The 21614-nt window shown below is 45.8% G+C and overlaps 1 long non-coding RNA gene across 1 annotated transcript in view; it reads left to right on the top strand.

The window, feature by feature from the left end:
* Nucleotides 1-16388, top strand: part of LOC138445408 (uncharacterized) — a 31616-nt gene extending 15228 nt beyond the window's left edge. Inside the window, exons 2-3 of the long non-coding RNA XR_011258858.1 lie at nucleotides 12031-12124; nucleotides 13454-16388. This is a non-coding gene — a long non-coding RNA (uncharacterized lncRNA). The remainder of the gene's footprint in view (nucleotides 1-12030; nucleotides 12125-13453) is intronic.
* The last annotated feature ends 5226 nt before the right edge of the window (nucleotides 16389-21614 follow it).

Below are 21614 nucleotides of genomic sequence, written 5' to 3'. Positions count from 1 at the left end.
AAAGTTAAAAATGGCTCCTATGTTCAGGAATTATTAAGTATGATACTTTAACCTACCACTTTAGGTATTATTAAGATTCCAGGGCATTCTACACCTGACCCTCTGGAAGCTAGAGGACATCTCCTTGTTAATATTTCTGCAAGGAATGCTTCCCTTGAAAGGACACAAAAGCCAAACGTCGGTCATGACCTAAAGGGCTGCTTCTCCAAATGACAACTTAGGAAAACTGGCTAGCGAAGACCAATAAGTGTCCTTAGAAAAGGGAAATAAGATTGGAAATTAAATAGTTGTTCATTTGCTAACGAAAGGTCCAGTTTTGACCAAATAAACCAGTTCTACCAGAGACTCTAAAATTCTCACTCCTCACCACTGGGTGACCCCTGGGTGATCACATCAGACCACTGGTCTACTGGCAAAGTGGCGTCTGTTATAATCTAGGTGGGGAAACATTAAAAAGGTCTTGAAAACTACCTCCCCACCCTGTCCCACTTGTCCAAAGTACAATCCAAGGGGAGCTGTTCACACTGCCCCGGACATTTAAAAGTGCCTGCTGGGAGGGATTGGGGGCAGGAGGAGAAGGGGACGACAGAGGATGAGATGGCTGGATGGCATCACTGACTCGAAGGGCGTGAGTCTGAGTGAACTCCGGGAGTTGGTGATGGACAGGGAGGCCTGGCATGCTGCGATTCATGGGGTCGCAAAGAGTCGGACACGACTGAGTAACTGAACTGAACTGAATGGATCATTCAAGGGCTGGCATGTGGGTTTCGTACGATTTCTCTCGTCTCTTGGATATGAGCATGCTTTAGCCATGCTCTATGTCTTCACACTGGACTGGAGTCTTCCCTTGCAGACAGGCTGCTGCCCCTTCTGTTGCTAAAACCCCTTCAAAAAAGATTGTCCCTACCAGGGGAGCACCTCTCGGATCAGGGGGCCTCCTCTCAGACCAGGGGGCATCCTCTCAGACCAGGGGACCCCTCTCAGACCAGGGGACCCCTCTCAGATCAGGGGAACTCCTCTCAGACTAGGGGAACTCCTCTCGGATCAGGGGGCCTCCTCTCAGACCAGGGGGCCTCCTCTCAGATCAGAGGGCCTCCTCTCGGATCAGGGGAACTCCTCTCGGATCAGGGGGCCTCCTGTCGGATCAGGGGGCCTCCTCTTGGATCAGGGGAACTCCTCTCAGACTAGGGGAACTCCTCTCGGATCAGGGGGCCTCCTCTCAGATCAGAGGGCCTCCTCTCGGAACAGAGGGCCTCCTCTTGGATCAGGGGAACTCCTCTCAGACTAGGGGAACTCCTCTCGGATCAGGGGGCCTCCTCTCAGATCAGGGGGCCTCCTCTCAGGTCAGAGGGCCTCCTCTCAGACCAGGGGACCCCTCTCAGACCAGGGGAACTTCTCTCAGATCAGGGGACCTCCTCTCAGACTATACAATGGTGGAGGAGCCCCTTTTACTGGACAGGTGCTTTGACAAGTCTGTGTTGTTCAGCTGGGTTTGCAACCACCCTCAATCCTCTGGTTTAATAGACTGTGCTAATGGCATCACTAAGACTAAATTAGCAAAGTACGTTGTGCCAAAAGTTTGCCACTGGTCCTTCTAAATCTCAGATCCCTTCTTTTTGGAATTTATAACCTCTCAACCTTTGAGATAGTCACAGGAAGCCAGCACACGTGATGCCTGCTTCTTTTGACCCACAAATGGTAAAAGGAGAGATACTTCAATATTGCAAAAGCCTAATTGTTTCTATAACCATGTTTTGGTAAAGCAATCTTCACAGTATGCTCTCAAAAAACAAAGATTTTAAGCATCACATGTTGCAACCTGGAGCTTCTGTCTATTGGAAAAGATACCTCCAGAAGAACTCTCTTCCACCTCACTGGAGAGGTCCCTATCAAGTATTGTTAATCAACGCTTGTGCCACCAAACTTCAAAGAACAGACGGTTGGGTTCACGTGACTCACCTAAACAGAAGCAGTGAACACTGGCCGGAACCGCACATCATTGGAGGACCTGGAAGTGGAGATTTCCCAGAATGCAAGCAGACGTCTGGTGAGACAGGCTTCCCAAGATATGTGGACCCTGCCTGCTGTAAGTTCATCTCCACACCTCTGATGAGGACAGGATGCTGTAGAAGATCTCCAGGGCCTATGACCTTGATGACAGACAGACTTTGATAAAAAGTGTCTGAGAGTTCTCTCTCCCTGTAGCCATCTTTGTTACTCAGTTTTGACCTCAGTACACTTCCAGTCTCTGCAACTTTCCCTCTGACCTGGGACCCGACACCCTGAAAGGTACTTTCTGATAAAAAATTTACTCAGTGGCTAAACATCCACTGAGACTAGAACACCTGGCTCTTGATCCTTGATGCTTTCAGAAAAAGATCTTGATCAAATTGGGGAAATGTAAAAGACTAGGGTAGGGAACAAGGTATAAAGAAGGATGAGAAGCGCTTGCAAACGAGACTCTCAACCAGGGCTGAACATTCTTGCAAACGAGATGTTCAGCTAAGAATCCTGTTTGTTACCATGGGAAAAGAACATTTCTTGCACACAAGGATGTTTCTCTGATTCCTCAAAAGGAACAGACCCAGGGACAAAACGGATTCTAAGTTGATAAGGAAGTTCCCCAAAACAAAGTCTTAGCTGCAGTAAATAAGCCAAGGTAAAGGTTATCTCGCCCTGCGCCTGCACACTGTATGGTCTCTGAATCATAGTGCTTGGCAACTTGCCCTGTAGGTGGTTGTGCAAGGGATATAAAATAAAACAGCTGTAAGAAGCAAGTGTTAGAATATAAAGATTCAAACCACTCTGCAGTGTTGGTGTTCCATTCCGTCGCCAGCAACTAGTACACAGAAACCTCAATTTATTGGTTAGGAGACGAGAAGGGGGAGCGCTTACTTCCTGCGAGGATTGGTGGCTGAGCCCAAGAGGAAGAGAAAGATTCCTTCTCTTCCTGGCAAGGATTCAGCCGAGAAAAAGCCACGGACTCTCTGATACCGTGCAGCCTCCCACTCCGACCCCCGCAGGCACCAGCGTCTTCTTCCTCTCTGTGGAAGCTGTGCAGGGCCTTGCATGTGGCCGCACCTCACATCATGGCTGCAGATCCCAAACTACAAACCTCTGCTGGTCTTGAATAAACCCATCTTTGCTGGAGAGACTTCTGGCAGTCTATTTGTTTCAGGTCAACGCCCCCTTCCACCTAATTTCTCTTCATTCTCAGTGTGAATTCCGCTCTCAGCCATGCTAAGCTGTCACTCGAGTGCCCTGATTACAGCATGATTTCTCAGTTCTCTCTGTTGCCTTAACTCAGAACACCCTTGGGTTACCCGCCTAGAAACTTCTTCTGAGATTCAGCTCGCAGGCTGTCTACTCTGAGAAGCCATCCATGTCTCATAGGCAACTCAGCCATTTCTTTTTTCCTGCATCCACATAGCACTTAACCCACACTTTTATTATAACATTTACTGCATTCCTACAATTATTTATTATTCGTAAATAATTTACAAATGTTTGTCTCTTAGTAGGCCACGAACACTTTCAGGAAAGAGAGCATTGTCTTTTTGTATTTATTCCCCCAAAATGGATACCTGGCAGGGTAGGGAATAAATTCGTTGAGTAAATAGGTAAGTGAAATGACTGCCGGGTCATAATGCTTAGAATGGGCATTTTTTCATCAGCGCACACAGTGCATGTACGTATATGTGTGAGCGTGCGCACATATGTATGAGCATATACGTATATGTGTGAGCATGTAAATATATGTATGAGACACACGTATATGTATGAGCACGCACATATATGTATGATCGTGTGTGTATATGTGTGAGCATGCGCACATATGTATGAGCATGCACGTATATGTGTGAGCATGTAAATATATGTATGAGACACACGTATATGTATGAGCACGCACACATATGTGTGAGCATGTGCATATATGTGTGAGCATGCGCACATATGTATGAGCATATACGTATATGTGTGAGCATGTAAATATATGTATGAGACACACGTATATGTATGAGCACGCACATATATGTATGATCGTGTGTGTATATGTGTGAGCATGCGCACATATGTATGAGCATGCACGTATATGTGTGAGCATGTAAATATATGTATGAGACACACGTATATGTATGAGCACGCACACATATGTGTGAGCATGTGCATATATGTGTGAGCATGCGCACATATGTATGAGCATATACGTATATGTGTGAGCATGTAAATATATGTATGAGACACACGTATATGTATGAGCACGCACATATATGTATGATCGTGTGTGTATATGTGTGAGCATGCGCACATATGTATGAGCATGCACGTATATGTGTGAGCATGTAAATATATGTATGAGACACACGTATATGTATGAGCACGCACACATATGTATGGGTGTGCATATATGTGTGAGCGTGCACACATATGTATGAGCATGTACACACATGTATGAGCACATGTGTATGTGCGTGAGTGTGTATCTCACAGGCAAGGTTTGGTGAGAAAAACCGGATAACAAACAAAAAAATCTGTGAATCTTTTTCACCCTTGGTCTTTTTTATAGCTTTCCTTTCTACTTCTGTTCCAGTTTGCTTAGACATTTGAGTGACTTTTAGGACAGTTACCTTGACCAACAGAGAGGAGAATTGAATTCTCTGCACCTTATGGTTTGTATCAGTTTTATATAATTTAATTAATTCAGAGCTGTATTTCCCAGCTCATCATTGGGGTTTTAAAAGCGTACATAAGGCTGCTTTTTGAAAGAGAATTACTTGAGTTTAGAAGCGAATCTGGACAGAAGCATTTTAGCTGCTGTCAAAAGATATTACTCTGTGTGTGCGTGTGTGTGTGCGCGTGTGTGTGTGTGCATAAACCTCTCATGAAGACTGACATTACTTCCAAATGAAATCACATGACTGTAGCTTCTTGAAATTTAACCAAAAAGAACGTGTTAAAAACCCAGAAGGAAAGATGCATTCTACTTAGTGATTAACTCTGCAGTTAATTTCACTGGGTAAAATTAAAATATTCTGAGGCAAGATTGTACTAATTCATAAATCAATTGTGGGAGAACATTCTTGTGGAAATGACTGAGCCTTTTCACCCTCAATTTAATATTTAACAATTTTGTCACTTACATTTTTAACATTTAATTCTTGCATAGCTCATTGCTCCATACAATAAATGCTCAATACATGAAACTGATCCAGTATCTATTGCTTCACATGCTATTCTTGTTTTAAATATGAGAAAGTTGCTGCACACAGTTGGAAATTCATAAAATATTTTCAACACTGCTGTATTTCTGTTAGTTTTAACTTTTTTTCTAGTCCAAAATCAAGCCATCTTCCTTTTGCACCGGAATAGGAAGTGACTCTAACATACAGCTCGAATACAGATGTGATTAAACCTCAAAGCTTTGGCAGGAGGATGCTTTTTACAGGGCGGCTTTAGAAAGAGATCAAAGATGCAAAGCATTCACGTATTACAACACAGGAGAACCCTAGGGAACTTCATATCGTCCTGATCAGCCTGTGGAATTTGTGAGAAATAGGAAGGATTCTCAGTAAAACTCTCCATAAAACTCTCAGCTTTTTTACTGAGTAAAAAACTCAGTAAAAGTCTCAGTAAAATGCCTCCAAAAAAGAGGCATTATTGTCCAGGCAAATTGTTTTCTTCCTGATTGAAAACAAAAAGGCATTGGCTAGCTTCATCAGCTGGAATTCTAAAGAATGTGCTGTGTAATCAGCTACAGAAGAGAGCGTCCTTCCATTGGGAATGGATGTTGTAACACATGAGGGTTAGAAATAGCAGGGTGTCCAGGGATAGTAATGTTTATGGCTCGGAGGTACTGGATAAGCCTCCACCCTTAGCCTTGAGGTTTTCTCGTGGTAAAATGGGAGTTTCAGGAGCTCAGGCAAGGAATAATGAGACCTTGAGCCTAGTAATCTTCTGCGGGCTGCATACCTTGAAGGGCCCCTTTCCTTCTAGGGTGTTGGTTGATTCTTGGGAGAGATTCTGAGGGGTCTGCTGGAACCTCAGTGTGAGGAGTGCAGCTAATTTTGCTGGAGGACCCTGGAGAGGCTGGTTGGAGAGCTGAAGGCACCTGTCATGCTTACATTTGTGACCATTGCTTTTCCAATGTCTTGGCTCTTGCAGTAACAGCAGAAACTAGGAGGGTTTGGGTTTTGCTTAGGAGCCTTCGTTTGCTGGAGTTGAAGGTTTGTTAACAGAATTCTGGTGGTCTTCCTTGGAGGTGACTCACCCAGAATATGGGAGGGCTGACTCGTCAGATGGACTAAATCTGCAGTGGACAAGGCCTCCTGTTCCACCTTGGTCCTCTGTACTAGAAAGGTCTTGGCTCAGCCTATTAATAAACAGAATTAAAACTACCCAGGTGGAGTCAGCATCTGAAGAAAGACCAGAGTTTTCTTTAGAAACATTCTGAAGTCAATTATAACAATCGTGAACAGTCCATCAGATTTTTGTGTGCAAGCTTAAACTTGGTCTCAATCTACAGGCTTTGAAAAAGTCTTAAGAATTGCTTGGCGAAGTCGCCTAGAGATTGCTTGAACCGGATCATACAGTAAGTCAGGGGGCTGGTCTCCCCATTCTAGACACCTTTTAGGATTTCCCCAATTAACAGTTTTCGTCAAATGCTGGGCCTGACCTTCTCTGACAAGCATCTGAACTAGCGGATATAAGTCAGGGCGACCTTGTTGATCAGTTTGCATGACGATATTAAATACCTCTGCAAATCTGTGAGGCTCTTCAGTTACTTTGGGAAAATATTTTGCTACTACTCATAATTCGGCTTTATCCCAGGGAATATGAAAAATTAAGGGTTTGGTCCCTGGATGCTCAGAAGGCTTAATTTTATTGTATTTTTAGATTTTTGTTTTATATTGGAGTTGAGCCGATTAGCAATGTTGTGATATTTTCAGGTAGAGAGCGGAGGGACTCAACGATGCATACACGTGTATCCATTCTCCTCCAAACTCCCCTCCCATCCCGGCTGCCACGTAACATTGAGCAGAGCTCCCTGCGCTGGACAGTAGGTCCTTGTTGGGTATCCTTTTTAAATATAGCAGTGTGTACATGACCTTCCCAAACTCCCTAACGATCCTTTTTCCCCATCCTTTCCCTAGGTAACCATAAATGTGTTCTTTAAGTCTGTGAGTCTGTCAGAAGGCCTCATTTTAAAGAGACGGGTTCTGACAAGTTCAGAGGAAGGAAAATGAGAAAAAAGGAAGTCTGGCAGGAAATTCGGCTGAGGAAGTGGAGGGCATGGTGGCGGATGTGGCCGGAGGGAGGGAGGCAGAGGGCGTCAGAGCCTGAGACAAAGATGAGCCTGAGGCCTGAGGAGCCACCGTGTCTTCCTTTGTTCACTTCACTTAATCCAGCTGGAGCCCCGTTTACTTTCTGTAAGAACCACCGAGAGACAAGCTGGCTGTTCAGAGTTCAGTATTTAGAAGACATTTTTCAGAAGCGCATGAAGTGAATCTGTCGCTTCAAGGGAAGCAACTGACAACACTTGTTGCCAATGGTAAAATAAGAGTTTTCAAGTGGAAATTTTGGATAGCTGCTCTGAGTACTTGAAAGCTCCCTAATAATTGAAGAGTTTTCTGACAAAGCGTGATGTTAACGACAGTGGCTCTTTGGGACTGTGTAAGGAAGCATGTCAGCATTGGAAAACTCTGCACGGAACCATCGTTTTCCAAATGACCGACACGCAGCACGACAAAGTCTACAGGGAGCTTCCCGTTGCTGCGGCAACAAACCACTGCAAACCCAGTGGTGTACACAGCAAGCTCGTGACCCCGCACTTCTGCGGGTCGGAGGTCTGGCGCGGGTCTCCCCTGCCCCTCTCTGGAGGCTCCAGGGGAGAAACTGCTTCCTTGTCTTTCCCGCCTCGAGCCAACAGTGTGTGCGCTCAGCCATGTCCAACTCGTTGCCACCCTTTGGACTGTAGCCCACCAGGCTCCTCCGTGCATGGGATTTTTCAGGCAAGAGTACTGGAGCGGGTTGCCATTTCTTTCTGCTGGGGATCTTCCCCACCCCGGGATCGAACCCGGGTCTCCTGGGTCTCCTGCATTGCAGGTGGGCTCTCTGCCCGCTGAGCTGCCAGGGAAGCCCTCTAGCCTTGAGAGGCCCCCGCATTTCCTGGCTCATGGACTCTTCTTCCATCTTTGCAAGCAGCACTGGTGGGTGGAGTCCTTCTCCTGGGGCACTTGTCTCCTGGGGCACCTGCCTCACTCTCTTCTGTCCTGTCTCCCTCTCAGTGTTCCCAACAACGGCATCAGCAAGCATCCCTTTTACCGCATTTCCCAGGTTCAGGGGAGTAGGTCGAGGATGCCTTCTGGGGTCATTATTCTGTCTCCGACACGTGGACAAAAGATGCCTCCAACGTTCCAGAAAGAGCAATGAATTCAGAGGTAGTAGAGTGCAAAAAGTTCATGGATTGAGCTTCAGGTTCCACATTGCAGCTCCCCTTTTAGAATTTTAGAATTTCTGTTCAGCTTTAAAAAGTGATTAAAATACCCCTCCCCTTTCCAGCTACATATCTATGTGGGTCTGGACTTTCTTTACCCAAGCGACTTTTCACAACATACTGAATACACAGGCGACGATGAGGATCCACACCTCTTCCATTAAGCCAGGAGTGATGCAGTTTTGCAAAAATGTGAAAACAATGCCACTTTTCTCGATAAATTGGTTTCGTTTGGGAAAAATGGTAACTTTAATTTAAAATATTTGTTAATACATAGTAGGTTTGCCATTATTTTAAAAATTAACACATTTTTCAATGTCCTCAGTTTTAATTACAAATAAGGTAAATATTGGTTACTATGTATTTACCAAAGGTCTTTATTTTAAAAATCCTCAATAACTGTTAAAGGTCTGAGAGATTCTGAGACCAGAAAGCTTAGGACCTGCCATTGCAGAGAAAAGAGCGTCCTCGGGGGTCTGTGAGGTGGTGTTCCTGGAGGATGCTGGAAGGCCCTGGAATCATCCGTTTGCATTATTGCTAAGTTCTGGGTAACCTTCCCAATGCACTTTCTGGAACTGCCAGGCAACAGGAGGAAGAAAAGCTTCCGGGGATTTGCCTGGCTCAACGCTTGGCTCAGCCACCAGGGAGCTGCATCTCCTCCATCCCCCGCTGAGCACCTCCGGACTCACTCTCCCTCTCTGGGAAAAGGGCACGCACAGCGGCTCTGCCCACCGTCGTCGGGGCTGTTACAGAACAGAAGGAGCCTTTGGGAGTAAGACGCTTTCTCCCCCAGAAAGCGCTGTGTAATATAAGACGGGTTTGGAGGGTTTTTCTTTTCTTTGCTTGGTTTTTTTTTTCTTTCTTTTTTTTTTAAGCACATATAGGCGCACATCTGTGTACAACATGCTTTTGGGTAAATGGGACTAAAGTAATTTAGCCAGTGTCTATTAAAAGTTTGTTCTGTCTCAGCACAGCGGCGACATCTCAAGATTGTGAGATCCGGCTCTGTCCCGAGGTATTTATAATTCTCGAAGAGGGATAAATCAGTCTACAAGAATATATTTTCAAAGGCTTTAGACTACACGAGAAAGGAGAATTCAGGACTGGGAGAAATTAGATGAAGGAGGTCGACTTTCAGGAAAAGGATTGAGTTGTGTTTTGAGGAAAAGAGAGGCTCTGAAGGGCAGGAGGAGCCTCAGGTCCCGCAGAGATGCTAAAATGAAACGCAGGAGGAGCTGAAAAGGACGCGGAAGGCGTGACTTCGGCGCACTGAGCCCACACATCACGGCAGCCTTTGAGACCAGGGCTCTTACAGGCTCTAACTCTACCCCTGGTCTAGCAGGAAGCAGCTTCCGCTGCCTTCCTGGGACCTGCTTTTAACTCTTTCCCCTGCTGTGTTTGATGTCGTGTTAACAGACCTCTAAGAAGGGTTAATAGCAAAGATGTGTCAAAGGACTCCCCCCTTTTTAAGATCGAAATGAAAGCCACCGGAGGATGAAATCAGGTTTACTCTAAGCAAGTTGAGACAGGTTAGGAGTCGCCATCTGAATTTGGTCCAGGTAAACTGCTTTGTGATTTAATCAGCGTCCCAGGCCAAAATCAGCCCCAGGGGAAAGGCAAAGCTTTAATGACTAGCTGTATTTTTAGAAAGCAAGATAGCATTTAAGTTCCCTGTTTAAGCTGTGGCCAAGTAAATGCTCTGTAAAGACTCTGCCTGCCAGGTCAGGAGACCGGGGTTCAATCTCTGGGCCAGGAAGATTCCCTGGAGAAGGAAATGACAACCCACTCCAGTATTCTTGCCTGGAAAAATCCCATGGACCGAGGAGCCTGGTGGGCTACAGTCCATGGAGTTCCAAAGAGCTGGACACGACTTAGCAACTAAACACCAACAAACAAATGCCTGAAAGAGATGAAAGGGAGGCGCAAAACAAGAAAGCTCTTTCACCCTAAATTTGCTTCATAAATGTCAGAATGGACTGTTGATCTATTTTCTTTAATACAAATAAAAACCAAAGGGCAAACAAAAGGTACTTCTGAGCCCTGGGCACTGGAAGGCACCGGGTCCAATGACTAACCCAGTGGCAACAGCGCCAGGACTGTGGCCTCAAAATTCAAATTTCCACTGAAAAGCACCAGGGTTCCTTTTAACAAAGGAAAGCAGGAGTGGCAATATGTACATTACCAATATGGAATTTGAGGCAAACATATTATGATACAAAAAGGGACTTTTTTTTTTTCAATGATAAAAGGGAAGTTGCGTAAAGAAAACCTGAGTTTATAGCACCAACTAACCTACAAGTATTCTGGCGGGCTACAGGCCGCCAGATGGTAGCAAAATGGGGTCGCAAAACGTCGGACACGACTGAGCGACTAGTACTAATGCTGCTTAACTAAAAGTTAAGCACGCAGAAATGCTAGTGCGGGGGATGGCTGCTCTGCAGCCGGTGAGGTGGGCTCCCTTCGCTTCAAATCGGGACGCCTCCTCTGCTCGATTCCTTGCCTTGTTTAGTGCTGACCGTGGCTCCTGACGACCTCAGACAGATCTGTCCGCTGTAAACTTCCCTCTCAGCTTCCCTCTGTTGTTTTAGCTTCTGTTGATGATCACTGCCTGGATTTGTTGTTTTACTTGGAGTTGCAAAATAATAATATTCCAATGCGATTATTCTCTCTTCATTTTTCACCCTGAATTCTATAAAGGAGAATATTCCTCTTCAATCGTCTGACTACTCTGAGGTGCTTGTCAAGATGTTTCAGTGGGCAGAGCTATGTAGCCAGGCCCGCGGGAGGCCCACGCTTCTCAGTTACCCTGGGGGAAAGAGGAATGCCATGTGGATAAGCTGGGATTTTTTCCCCTTGAAATCGACTGGTCAGTGCTTCTACCTAAGGGGTAGTTATTAACTGGGATTTAGAGTCACAGCAAGCACAAGCTTGCTCAAGGTTTTCTCCGCGTGGCAGCCTCCTACAGAATGCCTTGGGCCCCCACGGCCCACCTCACTCAGAGGAGAGATGAAGGTGGGGTGCCTGGCCCTCTCCCGGGCACAGCTCAAAACCTCAGCTGCATTTGTTTGAGGTCACACAGTAGCTTTAGGGCCACTCAATGCCTGACTTCAGAGCTCTTTCTAGTATGTTCAAGCATTAGTTCTTTGAGTTATATTAGCTTCCCAGGTGGTGCTAATGGTAAAGAACCAGCGTGTTAATGCAAGAGAAGTAAGACACCAGGGTTCAGTCCCTGGGTTGGGAAGAGCCCCTGGAGGAGGGCATGGCAGCCCACTCCAGCATTCTTGCCTGGAGAATCCCCATGGACAGAGGAGCCTGGCAGGCTCCAGTGCATTGGGTCTCAAAGAATTGGACACGACTGAAGCGGCTTCGCACAGAACACTGTTGATCAAGACTACATACCAATAGAAAGTCCACTACCTTGGCTGTTAATGAATATTCAACCATCATTTATACGGCAGAAATGCTTATCTAGAGGGAAATAGTTCAGTTATGTCATAACTTCTGAAGTTTGCTCCATTTTTGTTTTTTTCTTGCAGTTTTATTGAGATAAAATTGACCATAGCCCTGAGTACATCTAAGGAATACAGCATGATGATTTGACCCCTGTAACATCCTGAAATGATTACCACGGTAAGTTTGGTGAAGACCCATAAACTCACATAGATACAAAGGTAAAGAAAGAGAAAAACCTGTTTTTCTTGTTATGAGAACTCAGCATTACTCTCTTAACTTTCATATATATATATATATCAGATCAGATCAGATCAGTCGCTCAGTCGTGTCCGACTCTTTGCAACCCCATGAATCGTAGCACACCAGCCTCCCTGTCCATCCATACCAACTCCCGGAGTTCACTCAGACTCACGTCCATCAAGTCGGTGATGCCATCCAGCCATCTCATCCTCTGTCGTCCCCTTCTCCTCCTGCCCCCGATCCCTCCCACCATCAGAGTCTTTTCCAGTGAGTCAGATGACTGAGTGGCTGATCTGATCTGATGTACATATATCTATGCATGAGACCAGCGCTCACTACATTTACCGTGTTGTACACTGCAGCCTTACTACTTATCTTAGGACTAGAAGTTTGTACCTTTTGACAACCTTCATTCAATCCCCCCTCCCTTTTGTTAAAAAAGAGACACAATTTTTAGAAACAGCCAAGTAGACAGTCTCTTCTCATACCCACATAGGTGTGTGTCTGTGTGTGTGTGAGGGGATAGGTCTGTGCACAGGTGTGTATGTGTGTGTCAGCGAGCTCACTTTTTTCTTTCTTTTTTAGGCAGGAGGTGATATATTCCTGTATTTCACATTTAGAATATTATGTTGTTTGACTTGATTTAGCCTTATTCTCACTTCCAAAGATTTCTTCCTTATAGCTCCAAGTATCAGAGTGAATCTTCAGGGAAATGACACCACGAGGACATGCGGCCAACCTTTTTCTGTTCCTTTCCTGTTCCTGTTTTGTCATAACCACAGCTCAGAATAAAGCAGTTCCACCAAACAGGAGCCACAGTAGCCGGGCTGGCCACACGTATCAGTCCTGTGAGAATCAGAGGAAGGTCAGAGGGAAAATATCCAGAGTGTCCGAACTTTCTGAAAGTATCAATAATTTAGGATGTGAAGGACTTTTTAAGGGAAGCATCCCCAAAGTGAGACAGAGCTATTTCGAGTCTGAGACTCCTAAAAGGTTACAACAGAGCCTGGAGACACGGCTTTAACACACAAAGTCTAAAACCATGCCCACCAGCGCCAAGCTCAGGACTAACGCAGGATTGCCAAGCCCCCCGAGAGCCCTCGGGGTCCTTCCCTCCAGGGTGAAAGAGCACAGGCTCCGTAGTGAAAGAGAACGCGGCCCCGAGCTCCTGATACAGCCTGGCCCAGTGGGCTCATGCTGACCTCTGGGGACACTTTTAGAATCTTCATGCCAAGGTGCTAGAGCTTGCTCCTTCCTGTTTCACAGATGAGGAAGCTGAGGCTTCTGGAAGCCAGTTGGCTGATCAAGGTCACGCAGGTCATAAGTGGGGAGTCTGAACTCGCCCTCAGACAGGCCTGCTCCCAACACCTGGACACTCCTGACCTGGAGCTCCACGCCCCCACACCTGCCCCCTGCCTCCCCTTCAGCTGAGCCTGCCCCAGCTGGCCTGGACTGAGGAGCGGGGGGCGGGCGTGATTTGACCATCCCGGTAAAGGTGACCTCTGACCCCACCTAGCAGGAACCCCGGGGTGTCTCCTGCCGCCACGGGCCCTCCGGCTCCCCAGGCCTGCTCCTGGAAGAGCAAGTGCAGCCCGCGAGGATCTCACGGACTACCGCGCGGCTCTCGGACACTCGGCACATCGCTTCTGCAGCCGAGTGCTCACGCTTGTTTGCCTCTGAAGACTCCCCACTGCAAAGGCTGCGCCCAGTCGAACGTGTGTGGCTCCCTGGTTCCACCCACGGGCCCCCTACCCCGCACCGAGGCACAGCCTGCCCCTCCTCCCCCTCCACCCGCCCGCCTGTCTTCTCCAGGCCTTCCTTCTGCCTCCCCACTGGCGGCGGGAACCTTGCCCCAGTTATTTGCTGACATTCTCATATGCTCTCCATTCCTCTGTAATGCCCTCCCCCGTGGGAGGTGTGTATTTCCTTCCTCCCAGTCATGGACTTGGCCGTGGGACCAGTTCCAGTCCAGAGCATTTGAATAGAGGAACAGACGTCGGACACCGAGTGGCCAGAGCCGGGATGTGGCCCTGCTCCTGCTGGTTGAAGGGCAGAGGCCAGCACTGGCTCCTCCTGCAGCCTGGGTCCCAGAGTGGAAATCACCCGATCCACAGCCGGCGTGGGGCACAGCAGAGACGGGCTCTTGAGGACATAGTGAAGCCATGAGATTTGGGAGGTGTTTACTCCAGTATTATTGCCTGGAAAATCCCATGGACAGAGGAGCCTGGTAGGCTACAGTCCATGGGGTCACAGAGTCGGACACGACTGAGCGACTTCACTTTCACTTTCACAGTGTAACCTGCGGTATTTCCTCACGGGAACAGGGCAGTGGAGGGAGTTACGTCAGCGAACCTGTGCCACAAGAGGTCCTTAGTGTTGGAGGCTGGAGCACTGATTCCAGGATGCTCCGTTCACTGAAACAGCTGTGACCATCTCCTCCCCTGCCTCGTGCAAACATGCTTCGTCACAAGCAAACACCATCTCTTAAATCACAAGATCTGTACTATGGGAGCCGAGAAACTTACCTCTCAGGTTCCCCACACCTCCTGCGGCGACAGCCACCCCCACTTGCCCTGAGAAGGCTCACCAGCTTCCACAACTGCGGTTTGGCCTAAACCTCAGCTGCCCCTACCCTATTTTATTTTTACTTTTTTAAAAAATTGAAATATAGTTGATTTGGGCTTCCCAGACAACTTTACGCATGGACATCACCAGATGGTCAATACCGAAATCAGGTTAATCATATTCTTTGCAGATGAAGATGGAGAAGCTCTATACAGTCAGCAAAAACAAGGCCTGGAGCTGACTGTGGCTCAGATCCTCAGCCCCTTATTGCAAAATTCAGGCTTAAATTGAAGAAAGTAGGGAAAGCCACTTTCAGATAAGACCTAAATCAGATCCCTTATGAGTATATAGTGGAAGTGACAGATAGGTTCCAGGGATTCGATACGGTAGAGAATGTGCCTGAAGAACTATGCACAGAGGTTCATAACATTGTACAGGAGGCGGTGACCAAAACCAAGCGAAAGAAAAAGAAGTGCAAGAAGGCAAAGTGATTGTCTAGGAGGCCTTGCAAACAGCTGTGAAAAGAAGTGAAAGGCAAAGGAGAAAAGGAAAGATACACCCATCTGAATGCAGAGTTCCAGAGAATAGCAAGGACAGATAAGAAAGCCTTCTTCAGTGATCAATGCAAAGAAATAGAGGAAAACAATAGAATGGGAAAGACTGGAGATCTCTTCAAGAAAATTGGAGACACCAAATGCCGGGAAGCGCCACAGGAGATCCCACTCATGACAAGTTCATGCGGAAGAGAACTGTTAAGCAAGGCTTCAGAACTCAAGGGGCTCCCTAGGCTTTCTCGAGCATCTACCCCCCAAACCAGAATCTGTCTGTTTTACTACTTCATGACTTTCACCAACTCCTCTGATATTAATAGGGCGCTAACCCTGACCACTTTTCTCTGGAGAAAATCAACTTAGGGCTATAGCTAATAAGTCTCCTGGACATGAGAGGAATATTTCAAATCAAACCCCCTCTATTAACATTCTAGCTTGCTCAGCAGGTATATCCAGACTCTTACAGCTACTCATGTGATTATTTACAGCCTCCCAACTGTGAGAGGCACAGAAAGCCTAAAACATAGAGCCTTTGAAAGAGTTAAAAGTTATTAGAGTAGTGCTAGTGCTGATGTAGGATTTCACTATTGGGCCAATGCCTGTTGCTAAGTTCCCATATCTCTTATCCACTGTGCACCTGGGAATGCATTAGTTAACACAGTGAGAATGCAAGAAAAACACGTGTAGCCTTGAATTTAACCATATCAGACTTTTGAGCTAATTGGTTCTTTCTTGTAACTCACTGCACCTTTGCTCTGTGAAAAACGTTAACTCTGTTTGGCATTTTCTGAGGCTGACATAGATTAGAAATATAAAGAAAAAACACTTTGAGGGAAAATAAGTTTTCTGCTTGAGCAGCCTTTATCAAAAGAGGGTCATAAAATATTCACAGGCCTCCAAGGCCAGAAGATACTGTACAAACATCTTTTGTGGAAAAGGTATGCAGAAAAATCCTGGTTTCGATAAGGGCAATACCGCTGGAATGTTGGGCTGACTCTGTATGACCTTGCGTCTTTCATTTCCCTCTGTGTATAAAACAAGTATATGAGTACCGTTTACAAATAAAGCTATGGATCTCGCTCATCAAAGTAGCTTGGTCTCCTCGTGTTAATCATTTTCCTCTTACTCTCTCTCTCAGGCTGGTTCCCATCTGGAGGACAGAGGTCCGCCATGTCTATTTATTTGCCTGGGTTTCTAGGACCTGAACAGGAAGGTGCCCTGTGCCTTCACTCCCTCTGGAGACCGGGAGGGCACCTGTGGCCTCACGTAGATGGTGCAAGTCTCTTGTCTTGAGACTTTATTGATTTTCTGTATAAACCAAGGAACATCAGCCTCTTTTCTTCTCTCCTCTATTTTCTTATCTATAACATTCTTTCCTTCTCTCTCTAAATCAATCACCGACGCCGTTTCTCCTTCGGGTTTCCCTGGATCCTGCGGGGGCTGGACCCCAGCGACCAAGGGAATATTTCAGGCAAAGATGGGGGCACTTTATGGGCACATAAAGGACAGAAACAGTAAGGACCTAATGAAGCAGAAAAGATTAGAAAAAGAAGCGGCAAGAATGAACAGAAGAGCTGTACCAAGAAGATTTTAATGTCCTGGCTAACCACGATGGTGTGGTCACTCAGACCCAGACATCCTGGAATGCTGTCAAATGGGCCTTAGGAAGCATCACTATGAACAAAGCTAGTGGAGGTGATGGAATTCCAGCTGAGCTATTTCAAATCCTAAGAGATGATGCTGTGAAAGTGCTGCACTCAATGTGCCAGTAAATTTGGAAAACTCAGCAGTGGCCACAGGACTGGAAAAGGTCAGTGTTCATTCCAATCCCAAAGAAAGGCAATGCCAAAGAATGCTCAAACTACCACACAATTGTCCTCATCTCACATGCTAGCAAGATGTTCCTCAAAATCCTTCAAGCTAGGCTTTAGTAGTATGTGAACTGAGAACTTCCAGATGTATAAGCTGGATTTAGCATAGGCAGAGGAACCAGAGATCAAATTGGCAACATTCGTTGTATCATAGAAAAAAGCAAGATAACTCCAGAAAAACATTTTCTTCTCTGCTTCATTGACTATGCTAAAGCTTTTGACTGTGTGAATCACAACAAACTGGAAAATTCTTAAAATGATAGAAATACCAGACCACCTTACCTATCTTCTGAGAAACCTGTATGCAGGACAAGGAACAACAGTTAGAACTGAATACGGAACAGAAGACTATTTCAAAATTGGGAAAGGAGTACGTCAAGGCTGTATAATGTCATTCTGATTATTTAACTTATATACAGTGTACATCGAGTGAAATGCTGGGCTGGATGAAGCTCAAGCTGAAATCGAGTTTGCTGGGAGAAATATCAACAGCTTCAGATATGCAGAGGATACCACTCTAATGGCAGAAATTGAAGTGAAACTAAAGAACCTCTTGATGAAAGTGAAAGAAGAGAGTACAAAAGCTGGTTTAAAAAATCATCGTTCAAAAAACTAAGATCATGCCATCCATTTCCATCACTTCATGGCAAATAGATGGGGGAAAAGTGGAAACAGGAACATATTTTATTTTCTTGGGCTTCAAAATCACTGCAGATGGTGACTGCAGCTATGAAATTTTAAAAAGTTTGCTCTTTGGAAGAAAACCCATGACAAACCTAGACAGCGTATTAAAAAGCAAAGAAAGCACTTTGCAGACAAAGATCTGTCTAGTCAAAGCTATGGTTTTTCCATAGCTTTCTCATGGATGTGAGAGTTGGACAATAAAGAAGGCGGAGTGCCAAAGAACTGATGCTTTAGAATTGTGGTGCTGGAGAAAACTCCTGACAGTCCCTTGGACAGCAAGGGGATCAAACCAGTTGTGAAACGGAAATATCTCCTGCTATATTAATAAACACCATGAGCCGCCCGTCTTGGGTGGCCCCACACAGCATGGCTTAGTTTCACTGAGTTAGACAAGGCTGTGATCTGTGTGACAGAATGTGGTCCACTGGAGAAGGGAATGGCAAACCACTTCAGTATTCTTCCCTTGAGAACCCTATGAACAGTATGAAAAGGCAAAATGATAGGATACTGAAAGAGGAACTCCCCAGGTCAGTAGGTGCCCAATATGCTACTGGAGATCAGTGGAGAAATAACTCTAGAAAGAATGAAGGGATGGAGCCAAAGCAAAAACCATACCCAGCTGGGGATGTGACTGGTGATAGAAGCAAGATCCAATGCTGTAAAGAGCAATATTGCATAGGAACCTGGAATGTCAGGTCCATGAATCACAGCAAATTGGAAGTGGTCAAATAGGAGATGGCAAGAGTAAACGTCGACATTCTAGGAATCAGCGAACTAAAATGGACTGGAATGGGTGAATTTAACTCAGGTGACCATTATATCTACTACTGTGGGCAGGAATCCCTCAGAAGAAATGGAGTAGCCATCATGGTCAACAAGAGAGTCCAAAATGCAATACTTGGATGCAATTCTCAAAAACCACAGAATGATCTCTGTTCGTTTCCAAGGAAAACCATATAATATCACAGTAATCCAAGCCTATGCCCCAATGAGTAACGCTGAAGAAGCTGAAGTTGAACGGTTCTATGAAGACCTACAAGACCTTTTAGAACTCACACCCAAAAAAGATGTCCTTTTCATTATAGGGGACTGGAATGCAAAAGTAGGAAGTCAAGAAACACCTGGGGTAACAGGCAAATTTGGCCTTGGAGTACAGAATGAAGCAGGGCAAAGGCTAATAGAGTTTTGCCAAGAAAATGCACTGGTCATAGCAAACACCCTCTTCCAACAACACAAGAGAAGACTCTACACATGGACATCACCAGATGGTCAACACCGAAATCAGATTGATTATATTCTTTGCAGCCAAAGATGAGAAGGTCTATACAGTCAGCAAAATCAAGACCGGGAGCTGACTGTGGCTCAGATCATGAGCTCCTTATTGCCAAATTCAGACTTAAATTGAAGATGTAGGGAAAACCACTAGACCATTCAGGTATGACCTAAATCAAATCCCTTATGATTGATTATACAGTGGAAGTGAGAAATAGATTTAAGGGACTAGATCTGATAGACAGAGTGCCTGATGAACTATGGACGGAGGTTCGTGACATTGTACAGGAGACAGGGATCAAGACCATCCCCATGGAAAAGAAATGTAAAAAAGCAAAATGGCTGTCTGAGGAGGGCTTACAAATAGCTGTGAAAAGAAGAGAAGCGAAAAGCAAAGGAGAAAAGAAAAGATATAAGCATCTGAATGCAGAGTTCCAAAGAATAGCAAGGAGAGAAGAAAGCCTTCCTCAGCCATCAATGCAGAGAAATAGAGGAAAAGAACAGAATGGGAAAGACTAGAGATCTCTTCAAGAAAATTAGAGATACCAAGGGAACATTTCATGCAAAGATGGGCTCAATAAAGGACAAAAATGGTATGGACCTAACAGAAGCAGAAGATATTAAGAAGAGGTGGCACGAATACACAGAAGAACTGTACAAAAAAGATCTTTGTGATCAAGATAATCATGATGGTGTGATAACTCACGTAGAGCCAGACATCCTGGAATGTGAAGTCAAGTGGGCCTTAGAAAGCATCACTACGTACAAAGCCAGTGGAGGTGATGGAATTCCAGCTGAGCTGTTTCAAATCCTAAAAGATGATGCTGTGAAAGTGCTGCACTCAATATGCCAGCAAATTTGGAAAACTCAGCAGTGGCCACAGGACTGGAAAAGGTCAGTTTTCATTCCAATCCCAAAGAAAGGCAATGACAAAGAATGCTCAAATTACTGCACAAATGCACTCATCTCACACACTAGTAAAGTAATGCTCAAAATTCTCCAAGCCAGGCTTCAGCAATACGTGAACCGTGAACTTCCACATGTTCAAGCTGGTTTTAGAAAAGGCAGAGGAACCAGAGATCAAATTGCCAACATCCGCTGGATCATAGAAAAAACAAGAGAGTTCCAGAAAAACATCTATTTCTGCTTTATTGACTATGCTAAAGCCTTTGACTGTGTGGGTCACAATAAACTGTGGAACATTCTGAAAGAGATGGGAATACCAGACCACCTGACCTGCCTCTTGAGAAACCTATATGAAGGTCAGGAAGCAACAGTTAGAACTGGATATGGAACAACAGACTGGTCCCAAATAGGAAAAGGAGTATGTCAGCGCTATATATTGTCACACTGCTTATGGTGGATGGCATCACTGACTCAATGGACATGGGTTTGGGTAAACTCTGGGAGTTGGCGATGGACAGGGAGGCCTGGCATGCTGCAATCCATGGGTTCGCAAAGAGTCAGACACAACTGAGCGACTGAACTTAACGGAACTGAGACCGTCATGTGTGGCAGAGGACCCTGAGGAAGCCAGTCTCACTCACAAGGTAAATATGAATGGGCATTATCTAGGGTGGGATGCAGGGAGGAGACAGAAGGAGCAGAGCACCTTGGCAGAGACTGTGGCTGAGGAAGGACAAGGCTGGTGTTAGCGAGGCGGAGCCAGCACCTCTGGAATGGATGTGCACCGTGAGCTAGTGCATAGAGTGGCTGAGGCCTGAGCTGACTAAGAATTCTGCTGCTCATTCAGAGATGAATGGGGAGGACTTCTCTGGGGTCCCGTGATTAAAACTCCACGCTCACAATGCAGGAAGCACAGGTTTGATCCCTGGTCAGGGAACTTCCACTTGCTGTCAAGAAAAACTGTCCTGCAAAACGCTGATGCTGTTTGCATGAGAGTGATAGGATGACTCATTTCCCCCTTTATTTCTAGGGATTTCCATGGACCTCTAATCCTTTGGGCACCTGATGCGAAGAGCCAACTCATTGGAAAAGACCCTGATGCTAGCAAAGATTGAGGGCAGGAGGAGTAGGGAGCAACAGAGATGAGGTGGTTGGATGGCATCACCGACTCGACGGACATGAGTTTGAGCAAGCTCTAGGAGTTGGTGGTGGGCAGGGAAGCCTGGTGTGCTACAGTCCATGGGGTAGAAAAGAGTCAGACATGACTGAGCAATTGAACAGCAACGACCAGTGGTTAAAGCTCTGCTTCCATTGCAGGGGGCAAGGGTTCAATTCCTGATTGGGAAACTAAGATCCCAATTGCCACAGGGCTGGAAAACAAAACAGAACAGTAACAATGACAACAGCAAACAAAGATCAACCAGAAGCCCTGCAGAGTTTTTCCAGGGGCATGACCTGATTAGATCCACACCCAACTGTAGAGCCAGTGCTGTCGAATTCGTGGGCTGGATGCAGTGAGGCCAAGCAAACCCAAACGTGGGAGTTTGGAACAGAGAAATGTTTATGCAGAACCAAGAA

Source organism: Ovis canadensis, chromosome 8, assembly GCF_042477335.2.
Source record: "Ovis canadensis isolate MfBH-ARS-UI-01 breed Bighorn chromosome 8, ARS-UI_OviCan_v2, whole genome shotgun sequence".
Lineage (NCBI taxonomy): Eukaryota > Metazoa > Chordata > Mammalia > Artiodactyla > Bovidae > Ovis > Ovis canadensis.
This window is presented reverse-complemented; position numbering and strand designations above follow the sequence as displayed.